This window comes from Spea bombifrons, chromosome 2 (genome assembly GCF_027358695.1).
Source record: "Spea bombifrons isolate aSpeBom1 chromosome 2, aSpeBom1.2.pri, whole genome shotgun sequence".
Classification (NCBI taxonomy): Eukaryota; Metazoa; Chordata; class Amphibia; order Anura; family Pelobatidae; genus Spea; species Spea bombifrons.
In genome coordinates this window covers 61,702,599-61,714,078 of record NC_071088.1, presented here as the reverse complement: position 1 = coordinate 61,714,078, position 11,480 = coordinate 61,702,599, and positions in this window count along the sequence as shown.

Below are 11,480 nucleotides of genomic sequence, written 5' to 3'. Positions count from 1 at the left end.
CACTTTCTTTGCAGTTTTCCTGGTGTGCCAGGTGGCCAGTCCAGGCCTTGACCTAGACCATTCACGATATTGGGCAATTGGTCTCCAGTTTTCAATGGGCTGCTTGGGGACATCTCCCTTAACGCCTGCCTACTACATATCATGAAAGGGGAGCCTTTTCTACTTTATTCTATATTAAAATATTAAAAAATGATTTTTAAATTAATTATACAGTATGTTATCATTGTCAATAAATTATACTGCTGATTGGAGGCACTGAAAAGCTGCTTTGGGGGCAAAGATGGCACAGACATGTTTGGGGGAACAGATGACACAGGCATGCTGTTTGGTGGCAAAGTGGCGCACACAAGTTGTTTGGGGGCAAAGGTGGTACATGTTGGTTGTAAACTTGGTGTGCCCCGGAGCAATTTTTTGCACTGGGGCCCTGTGTTTTCTAGTTACACTCCCGGTGTGGCATATGGGCATATAAGCTCAACCACGTAATAAGTTATATTGGGTTGGTGTCCAAATATTTCCAGGGCTGCTTTCATTTACAACAAATTGTTATCTTAAACTTGCTATCTGATGCGATTTTGATGACCACTAAACCAGGTGCATACCTGGAAACTTCCCTAGTAGGAGGAGTAGCTTAGAAAGGGTATGGGTTAAAGGCCAATGTTCCCAGGTATACCTAGGAACCTCCATGGTGGACACACTGCTTGCCACTCACAGGAGACCTAGACCACGATGCATGGCTATACTGATCCTGGTGGGCTTCAATAAAGCAATTGACGACCCACCATCAGCACCTGCTTCTAAACTATTATGACCGTCTCCCTATTTTGGTCTCTCACAATGGACCGTCTCCTCCATGCACAACGAAGGCCATCAAATTGACCTGGTCTTTTCCCAATCTCACATTTCTCTCACTCCTTTTTTTCTGTCTGACTACAGCCTATTAACATTTAACCTTGCCATACCTCCTACAATTCCTCTACATAAAAAAACACCACAAAAGCCTAACCATGACCTTAGTCCTCTACAGCTAACAAATACACTTCTGGGTCTAATCGCAAACATCTCTACCTCCTCCTGCCCTCATGTTGCCACAGCACAGTATAACCATACACTTGGTCCCAGATAAGGTTGCTCCTCTAACTGTGCACTGTCCCCCAACGGCATCCACCACAGTCATGACATTCCATAGAGTCTCACTCAAACGTGAGAAGTCAGGTTTGTCTGAAGACTCTACACATTTAAAACTCATGCTCTGTTCCTATACCTCTGCTCTCTATCTACCAAACCAGTTTAATTAATTTCCTCCCTCACCTCCTGCCCCCTTTACCCTGTGCCCTCACATGTCCTACCATCTCTTTCTTGCATCCTTACACCAACCAGGGGAAGGGAGGCTGGGTCAAAGTCTTCTGAGAGATTTATCCAAATAGGTAAGTGAAAGTGAGGTCACTGAAGTAAGTGAAGCCCACCATGATCGAGCTGTGCGCTGGAGTTCACTTTCTTTGCAGTTTTCCTGGTGTGCCAGGTGGCCAGTCCAGGCCTTGACCTAGACCATTCACGATATTGGGCAATTGGTCTCCAGTTTTCAATGGGCTGCTTGGGGACATCTCCCTTAACGCCTGCCTACTACATATCATGAAAGGGGAGCCTTTTCTACTTTATTCTATATTAAAATATTAAAAAATGATTTTTAAATTAATTATACAGTATGTTATCATTGTCAATAAATTATACTGCTGATTGGAGGCACTGAAAAGCTGCTTTGGGGGCAAAGATGGCACAGACATGTTTGGGGGAACAGATGACACAGGCATGCTGTTTGGTGGCAAAGTGGCGCACACAGGTTGTTTGGGGGCAAAGGTGGTACATGTTGGTTGTAAACTTGGTGTGCCCCGGAGCAACCATGAATCCTGCTCACAAGCTTGTTCCCTTCTTATGTCTAATTTTTTCTCCCCAATTCACACTGAACTAAATCATGGGTGCTTAATGATTTTCCATCATGTTAATGATATCCAACACCCTGTCAAACAGGTGCTGGATCATGGGTTGTTATCTAAACTCTAGAACCCAAAACCTCTATCCTGAAGCCATGACTCTGTATCTTAATTCATTTGTATGCACTCAAGCAGACCTGTTAATAACAACTCCTCAGCTTCTAAACACAATACACAGCAAGCTATACCTACCCAGACACATAAAATGTACCTGGAAATTGTTAATATACATTTCGTAATGCTGTTTACTTCCCCTGTTCTATGCTCACCAGCCTAGCCTACCTAGTGCTCCCTACACTGTCTATCCTACTGTTTAGTACTGATGTCTTTTCTAAATTATATGCTTATGTACAATTATACTTGTCAGCAAAATAAATGGATAAATATTTGTATCTGACAACTGTATTGCTTTCGACTGATAAGGTAAGTGTGTGTGAGAGAGAACATGTGTGTAAACATAAACGGTGCGGGAGTGCAGGGGACTGGTGGCTTTGCTTGCCACCAGGCCAAAAGGGTGTTTACTGTCTCCTTACCAGAACTGCATTTCCCTAAAATTCCTAAAATGTTAAAGTGAATTATTATCTGTTAGATAAGAAAAACATTTCAGGACATGTTTTAAGTTTAAACACTTTTATTGTTTTTTCCATTGTAATTAGCAACGCAAATCACTGTGAGCAATGTATCATCGAAACTTACGTCCATGCATCGCTTCTCCTATTTTCATCACAAACTTAGAGCAACATCAATCCCCTGAGTTAGCAGAAAAACCCCAGGGTCATGCATAGAACATTATGCAAACGTGTTGTCTTCCTTAACTCTTCTCCCAAGTGGGGCCAAAGATTGGCACAGTGCAAATTGATGTTTCCCGGGTGATCCTTTCAGGTTCTTTCAGGTTCTTCTTTTACCACTTTAGAGTCCTCTTTGCAGCATGTCCTTCTCTTGTAGGAGCTCGCTATATCTATCGTGGTCCATGACAAACAACAGGAAACAGAACCCCTGTGAGCACAATTGCTGTAGCTGAGCAGTCACAATGCTCACCTGTGTGTGCCTCGGTAACAATACCTTTGCAGTGTTCGTGTGGGACAATGCATACACCCCCAATCAGTAAACAAAACTTAAAGTTATCCCATCCTCACAAACACAATGTGATGTCTTATGGTCTACTGAGTTCGTCTATAGTAATTTTGTCTTCCCTTAGATGATCAACCTTCTGGACATTTTTTAATTAATTAACCTGGATTACTTAAAAGTTTGGGATAATAGGCACATTAACTAAGGTATTGGCATATTATATTTGTCATAGAGAGCAAGTGGGACTGGGAAGATGTGATGGGATTGGGAGCGCTGGCGGAGGAGAAAAAGGCATCCCAGGATTGGCATCTGGTGGCCACGTATAAAATAGGCCGAGCCAATCCATTTACAAAAGTGAAAAGGTAATGGAGGGAGTACAAATATACATATGTAAAAGTATGTGTTGACATATATGTGGTGGATGCAATCTGGGTGCTGGGCAATCAATGGAATTGCAGTTCCTCATTACTCATTCCTTCCCTGCTGCTGGAGCTGAACAAAATTGGTGATTATGAAAGGATTGTACATAACAATAATTTGTATTTTCATGTAATTGTTAATACATTGTTAATTGTTAGTGCACAAAATTTGTTGGCCTGGTTGTAAATTGCAAATTGCTGAGGGATGAAAAATGTTCTCTCTGTGCATTTTTCCCACAATGATCAGGGTTTTTCCCACCCTTGTAACCAGAATGTTTTGTCAATGTATGTATTTTATAAATGTTTGTTCAATCAAAAGTCCCTTTTGATGTTGAGTGTACTAACAGATAGGAGTGATATAGTTTCCTATGTATTGTGCAACATTTCGTACAAATAGAATATTAATACAGGACAAAAGAAAAATGTCTTCATTTTTTGTATGTAAATTGTGACTAAACAAATTGACAAAAATGACCCAATGTATTGATTATGGAAATAATTCATTTATATGGAATTTTCATATATTTATGGCAATCATAGGGCAAATATTAGAAATGTGATACAACAATGTACATATTTTTATTTTGCTGGGTTTATAACTTGTTTTTTCATTTTTTTTTTTTAGCAAACAAGTAGGAGAACAGTGAAGGGAGAAGGAGTGCTAGTGCCGAACAGCGGAAGAGGTGTCTCAGGGCGGCCACATGCAATAAAGCTGGAACCAGACGGCCTGTGCTGATCCCTATTGAATAATATAGAGAAGGCAGGCACTGCCCCAAGTGGTCACCATTTTCCATAGGGTAACATGGTGAAAGTAGGCCCTTCTCCTATTGGTCGCCTTCCTCCCTCTAGAAAGGGGGCATTTTTTTTCCCACGAGCCACCTTATCCCCATCCAAGGATGTGCCATAATCGTATAGGTTGTTATTTGTGTAAATCCCTTTGTGCTTTGGTTAATGTGTTCTAAACCTGAATTAAATCATTACGCATTGTCTATTTCACTATTATTCTGGTGTATATAAAAGACCTGGTTTTGCCCCTAATATAGATATATATGTCTGGCATATTTTACTATGTGGGTGGTTTAAAGAGCCTTCTTTGACTCCCATCCCCTACAGGATAACAAAAGGACCAATCGGATCTCCTTATTTACAAGCTGGATATCTGCAACCAGAGCAATCCACCAAAACTATGTTGTAACTTTGTCGTAACAGAGTATTCAGGTCTCTTGTCCAAGTAGACGAGCGGTATTTGATCACAACTTGTTAAGTCGGGACCTAGACAACACCAGTAGTGGACCCACTATGCAGAGACGTGCAAGTTGCGGAGCGTGAAAGTCCAAGGCGGAAGAACCAAATAGGGCCAGAGGCAGAGAATCGAGGTCAGGAGATAACGAGGTCAGGTCAGGCAGCACAGGAGCAAAATCCAAAGACAATCCTAGGTCGGGGCAGGCAGCACGGGAGCAAAATCCAAATATCAATCCAAGGTCGAGGCAGGCAGCACGGGAGCGAAGTCAGGAAACAGTCCGAGGTCAGGTACACGATAAGGCAAGGTAGCAAGTAGAAACACCCAGAGTACACACAGTAGCTCATTGAACGGGCACTGATAGAAGCCAGGAGTGTGTTTAAATAGGAACAAGGGCGGGAAAAAACGGACAGGGGACCAATGGGACATGTAGTGACGTCACTGCGTCCGGCGCCAAATAATGGCGTCGGAAAAACAAACAAAACAAAAAACGAGTGCTAAACCCGCGAGTATCGCGGGTCTCGCACTATTTAGTAGATCGGGAGCGCCGCGAACGTGCCGCAGCACCTCACTTATTACTCTGCGAGTGCTGCCAGCATGCCGCGGCAGCTCCCGCAACAGTGTCTTGTGGGCGACTCACGGCGGTTCGCATAGATGAATGCGACCGCCGTGAGCGCGCTGCGTCTACACACACACCCCTCCGTGTGCGTGCAGTACACACGTCACTCGGAGAGGGCGTGCGCTTGCAGACGCGAGCGCGCCGCGCACCCGCGATCGACCGTCGCGGGACAGCGACGGGACCGGTAAGCGCAACACAACTACTCATTACTCAACTCGGCTCATCTTATTTACCCATTTTTCCTGATGTAAAGACTCAGACCTTAACCAGTCCTTGATCAAGATTCTCACATTCATGACAGCTTTATGCTATCCCACAGATATTCGCTGAACACGTGCAGAAAACACTCCCGTTGATTTCCATCAGCACGAAACTGGATTACGCGTGGAGCATTGTGCTGGAGCCTCTGCTAAAGTTAAGTGCCTTTTATATATATAAAACATTTGTAACTTTTTAATATATTTTCTGTAGGCCATACTATTACTTTCTCATGCTCATTTCATATATTGTAAGTGCATTAAGGGTTTTGTCATCTTAAACCAATTCACTGTATAGCGAATGAGAGGGGCTGATCTGAGCTTTTAATGACCCCATCAGAAAAGATTTAAGACTGCCACATTTATAATACAAGTGATAAAAATAATGATTATACACCACCTAAGGAACTCAATATTTAGTACCTTAAGTAAGTAAAAAATATATATTATACTCAAAATTAATATTGGCCATGGCACTTTAAGGCTAGCGGCAGATATATGACATGAGTGCAGGGATGGTGCCACCTATAGGCAAAGTAGATGCCCACCTAGGCACAGGCAGTCTAGGCTGCAGCCGCGAGCCGCCGGCTGCAGTCATTCAGTAAGCGCGGCCGCGGCTCACGGTCACTATGGGGAGGAGTGGGAGCGAGTCAGCCAGTTAGGAGTGGATGGGTGGGTGTGGCAAAAGGGGAGGGGCTTTTGGGGGTGGATCCAGGGGCCGGCAAAATTATGTTTTGCCTAGGGTGGCAAAAATCCTTGCACCAGCCCTGCATGAGTGGGCAGCCATAGGCTACACTATTTACCTGTACATCATCATCACTAAAAGTACACGAGAGGTGCCTGATTATAGTAAAGTAATAGAAATCTCTCATCCTTTAGTCCAAGCGGAGACCAAAGGAGCTGCGTATTTTTTATTTATTTATTTTATTTGACAGGGCACAGATATTTATACAAAGAAACATAAGATGGACTGGATTAAGAGACATGGCATAATGTATAATTTTAAAGTTGATGTAAATCCTCTCCTGCTATTTAAATAATCCTGTATATAAAATTATCCATAATTTAATCATGTGTACACCAGGTTTAAAAAAACAACATTAGGAAAGTGTGAAAATTGGCCATGCACTACTGCGGAACAAAAATATTATCTGAAGCCCATACCTTAAGTGGCAGTAATAAATATAACTGAACATATGCATTTACAAAAGGTAACATTCCACTAAACTGTATGTAATCAACTACTTATCAGCCTCTCCTCTCTGTTCCTCAACGCCAACCTTTACTTATCTCTCCCTCTCCCCCTCCAGTTATGAGCCAGGCTCAGGTGAAGATTATCCCTAAAGTCCTGCTGATCTTACCCTCAGTGATACAGATCCTATTACTTCCTCAAGGTCAGTAACAGGCCCCTACCTCATTATACAGTGATGGATTTTGATCACATCCTGATGCCATTATCATAGCAACAATTACTAAATATAACTATCACAGATGCACTATAAACATTATAGTCACACTCTCCAAGCCACATTGTCCTAGAATGAAGTCACAAATAACTGGATGAGGTTGCGAACTTTTTGTTTTTGGCAGAAAATTTGCCATAATAAAGAGAACTTTTAAGGAAGGTAAAAGCAATCAACATACCTAATCCAAGGAAACTTTGTTCAGCTGTAAGTATACTTCATAAATACTGCAAAATATTTGGTAGTAAGGGGGTATAGACAGAAGGACAGCAACCTAACACATTTCATTTCTGAAGGGTGGAAATGGGTTCACAATGAGTCAAAATAACTGAAATAGCAGCATTTGGGCATGAAGAAAATCGGTATGACCCTTAAAATACATAGTATAATTTGGCCAGAACAGCAAAACCAGGCTCCTTTTTTATGGCTGGAGAAAAACCCTACCCGTTGCCTTTCGCCTGGAAATAAAACTGCACTGATTTACTCACACTGCTAAGCACTTTGTGATTCTTTACTACAAGGTGTTGGGTGGTAGTGGCGCCGGGACGGGGGCCTGTGTACAGGCGCTAGGGAACACTGACTGACGCGGAGGAGAGAGAGGGACGCCAAGCGGTCGCTCAGGGATAAGTTTAGCTCGGTCGCAGTGCCGGCGTTTCAAACTGAGCAGTGAAACAGCACGCACCGTGTCAGAGTAGCGAGACAGAGGCCTTACGATCCCACAGCAGGACTTCTGCAGGTTAACTAAACTACAAAAGGGGAGATGGGGTAGATAGTGAGAAGGGGGAGAGGGGGTAGAGAATGAGAAAGTGGGGAAGAGGGTAGATAGCGAAAGAGGGGAAATAAAAAAAATGAGTGAGAATGAGTGAGATAATGAATGGGTGAATGTTTGGATGCTTTGTTTGAATGAGTGAGAGAATTAATGAATGTGTGGATGAATCTTGTGAATGAGTGAGAATGAATGAATTCATGTGTGGATGAATTTATTGAATGATTTGTGAAAATGCATTAATGAATATGTGTAAATGATTTTTTGTGAATAAGTGAGAATAGATGATTGTGTGAATAAAAGTCTGAATTAGTGAGTGACTGTAAAAGTGTTTGTGGGTATCGTAGATGTATAATTGATTTGTAGAAAGGCAAAGATGGCACAAGCATATCTGCTATGCTGTATTTTCATAGATTATTTATGTATACCTGCAAATGTAGGGTTTGTACAGTGGGGCAAAAAAGTATTTAGTCAGCCACCAATTGTGCAAGTTCTCCCACTTACAAACATGAGAGAGGCCTGTAATTTTCACCATAGATACACTTCAACTATGAGAGACAGAATGAGACAACAAAGTCCATAAATCACATTGTCTGATTTTTAAAGAATTTATTTGCAAATTATGGTGGAAAATAAGTATTTGGTCAATAACAAAAGTTCATATCAATACTTTGTTATATACCCTTTGTTGGCAACGACAGAGGTCAAACGTTTTCTGTAAGTCTTCACAAGGTTTTCACACACTGTTGCTGGTATTTTGGACCATTCCTCCATGCAGATCTCCTCTAGAGCAGTGATGTTTTGGGGCTGTCGCTGGGCAACACGGACTTTCAACTTCCTCCAAAGGTTTTCTATGGGGTTGAGATCTGGATACTGGCTAGGCCACTCCAGGACCTTGAAATGCTTCTTACGAAGCCAGGCGGTGTGTTTGGGATCATTGTCATGCTAAAAGACCCAGCCATGTTTCATCTTCAATGCCCTTGCTGATGGAAGGAGGTTTTCAATCAAAATATCACGATACACGGCCCCATTCATTTCTGGCACTGCATGATTTGAGTCCCTGGCGGCGTAGTGTGTTACTGATGGTAGCCTTTGTTACTTTGGTCCCAGCTCTCTGCAGGTCATTCACTAGGTCCCCCCGTGTGGTTCTGGGATTTTTGCTTACCGTTCTTGTGATCATTTTGATGCCACGGGGTGAGATCTTGCGTGGAGCCCCAGATCGAGGGAGATTATCAGTGGTCCTGTATTTCTTCCATTTTCAAATAATTGCTCCCACAGTTGAGTTCTTCACACCAAGCTGCTTGCCTATTGCAGATTCAGTCTTCCCAGCCTGGTGCAGGTCTACAGTTTTGTTTCTGGCGTCCTTCCACAGCTCTTTGGTCTTGGCCATAGTGGTGTTTGGAGTGTGACTGTTTGAGGTTGTGGACAGGTGTCTTTTATACTGATAAGTTCAAACAGGTGCCATTAATACAGGTAACAATTGGAAGTCAGAGGAGACTCTTAAAGAAGATGTTACAGGTCTGTGAGAGCCAGATATCTTGCTTGTTTGTAGGTGACCAAATACTTATTTTACCGAGGAATTTACTAATTAATTCATTAGAAATCCTACAATGTGATTTCCTGTATTCTTTCCCCCCATTCTGTCTCTCATAGTTGAAGTGTACCTATGGTGTAAATTACAGGCCTCTCTCATCTTTTTAAGTGGGAGAACTTGCACAATTGGTGGCTGACTAAATACTTTTTTGCCCCACTGTATGTCCTTTTTAGTTGGTCTATGCTGTACATGCAAGTGCTGTTTTATGTGGTACTTATTCGATCTATACCTGAACTACAGGGAGTAAGTAAAAGAGAGGTGTGGCTTAGTGAATGAGGGGACAAAGGTACTCTGGGGGTGATTATAGGGGAGAAGACCTCTCAAAGTCACGGTAGGGTTAGATGGAGATGAATCTCAGTCTTCCCCTAATCTGCATATTTCAGTCACGGTCCAAGAGATAAGTACATACGTAGTCTAACGCGCGCACACACATATAAATGTGTATGTAGTGTGTATATGTAGCGTTTTATAATTGCCCACCCCTACATTGGTCCCTGTCCCCCCCATAATTATGACAGCTGGAGACGCCACTGTTGGGTGGAACCCTTCTCGTGCAATTAAGGTGCTGCCTGACGGTCTCTTAAGTGTGTAGTGATTGTATCACACTTTAATCAGTCCTTGATCTCTTCTTATATTCTGGATAGCCAAATGTCTATCCCACACCTGCCTTGCATTACATCAACACCCCTGACCCTCTAGTTTTAAACTATGACCTCTTGCTGTAACATTGCTCCTTCTTTTGCATAAACTTCATTCCTATATTTTGTTAAATCCCTTAGTTTTTAACAGTTTCTTTCACATCCTCTCTTCTTTTCTCATCCCTTAGTCTTTCTTTATAATTTTTAATTCTAAAATTTGTAGTGTTTTAGTAGCCCTTTTCTGAATCCTCTATAGAATGTAAATGTATTCCTGGAGATGGTCTCCAAAACTGTACACATTACTGAAGCTGGGGTCTGACCAGCGATCTGTAAGGTGGCATAACCACCTTTCTTTCTACTACTAATACCTCTTAGGCTATGCCGCCCTGCACACTGCTTGCTTGCTTTTTTTTTTTAACACATACCTTGCAGATCTCAAATTGGGATTCCTGTATTCATTGAACATTCCTCTTTCACATCCACCACCCTTTTTAGTCGGTTAAACTCTCCTGCATCATTGTGTAAGCAAGCCTAGACAACAGTTGTAATGTAAATAATCACCCAAGTCCGAGTTAATATCCATGTTATGGTAATGTGATTCGTATAATATTATTGGGAATGTTTTAACAAAGAATCGTATGAAGTGGTTTGAAGAACAAGAAAGCACACCCTTGTTAAATTCTATGGTTTTTACATACCATGGCATTTTCCATTTTGGGTTTATTTTTGTTGAATAAATCATGAAACTGTGTAATATGTCATGTGTTCTTCATCTGGGGTTGTGTTTACCTAATTTTCAAACCTGCTAACGAACAGGTGTTTGCTAAGTCCTAATATAAATATATCTTTATGCTTTGTACAACAGTAGAAATCTGTCACCATCTTGTGGAGACCTATGTGATTACAGCCAAAAAACTACTGACACGTTGAAAGGTTGACTTACGGATATCCTAATACTATTAACAGGTTCAAGAAAAGAGACCAGGACAGCTTTAAAAATGCACATTTATTTTCTACTTTCAAAATAAAAAATAATCCTAGTTGTCAAACATGCCAGTATATTTCCTCCTCCACTGATACAGCATGCAGTTGTGTGTGGGAGAACTGTGCACACAAAGGCATCTCTACACGTATGTGAAACTACATATGACTTACATACATTCTAAACACGTGAAGAGCAAAGGCACATGATTCGCTTGCACACTCCCCTCACACACTGGCACTAATATTATTGCACAATCATTTTTTATTTCTATATACCTTTATAGAAGCTGTGCCCCAGTGATTTGCTGTGAATGTTAAATAAACATTTGCCCTCTGCGATGTCCTTTGTGCGATATGACACGCCAAACTGATAGACTGCACAGTATAAAGGGGAAACGCATTTTCTCAGAAGATGGCTTCTTGCATTCTCCTGAAACTCAA